Raw genomic sequence first — 870 nt, 5'->3', positions numbered from 1 at the left:
CCGGGGGAGGGCGGGGGCCTCCGGGGCTAGTGTTTCGCTGCCGCCTCGAGGGATAGAGTTGTCCCCGGTCTCGAGTTCCGCGCCCCCCTGCCCCCGGGCCGCCGCAGCCCGAGCTGGCCCGTTAATGATTGATGCGCCGGCCAAAGGCTGAGAGTCGCCTGCGTGCGCCGAGACGCTGGTCCGCGCTGGGGTTCGGAACCCAGCAGCCACGCTGGCGTTCGAGAGGAAACTGGGGAGCTGCGGCGGCTGGGGGGTTGAAGCAGGGACGGGGAAGGCGCCCAGCGCGCCCGAGCCAGGCGGGGCGGAGAGATGCGCTAAGAGGAATCTCCCGAGGTGGCGGAGCGCTCGGGAAATCGGGGGTGGGGGTGGGGAAGGGGTGGGGTGGGGTGGAGGCCGCGTCGGGATCTGGGCCGTGTCACCGTCGGTTACCTGAGTCTGCTCCCCCGCCCTTCACCCAGTCCGTGCGTGTGTGGAGGGGGCTGTGCGGAAGGTGCGCGCACCCGCCTCTCGCTCTGGGCTCCGCGTGGAGCCTTAGTCTGTCTCCTTTCGCCTAGTGGACTTATTCAGGTGCGTCACTGACCTCCCCTCTCCCGCTGTCCTTGTCCTGTCCAAGTGAACCTTCCCTAAGCCGAGGTCGCGCTCACCAGCCCTGGGGGCTACAGCTCACTGTCCTCTGGTTCTGGTCTGGAGCCCCAATCTGACAACTCAGCGCGGGCTGTTTAAACTTCACATTTTAACGAAAATTTCCAGAGGAAGCCTCCTATAGTTAGAGAAATTGATTAAGGAAGAATTCTCAAGAGCTTTTGCTGATCACAGGGGAAGACGTTGATGAACGAGGACATCGGGGAGGAGGTGCATTCTAGAACGAAC

This window comes from Condylura cristata, unplaced genomic scaffold, assembly GCF_000260355.1.
Source record: "Condylura cristata isolate star-nosed mole 26May11 unplaced genomic scaffold, ConCri1.0 scaffold00014, whole genome shotgun sequence".
Lineage (NCBI taxonomy): Eukaryota > Metazoa > Chordata > Mammalia > Eulipotyphla > Talpidae > Condylura > Condylura cristata.
The sequence above is the reverse complement of the archived record's forward strand: the minus strand, read 5'-3'. Positions refer to the sequence as shown.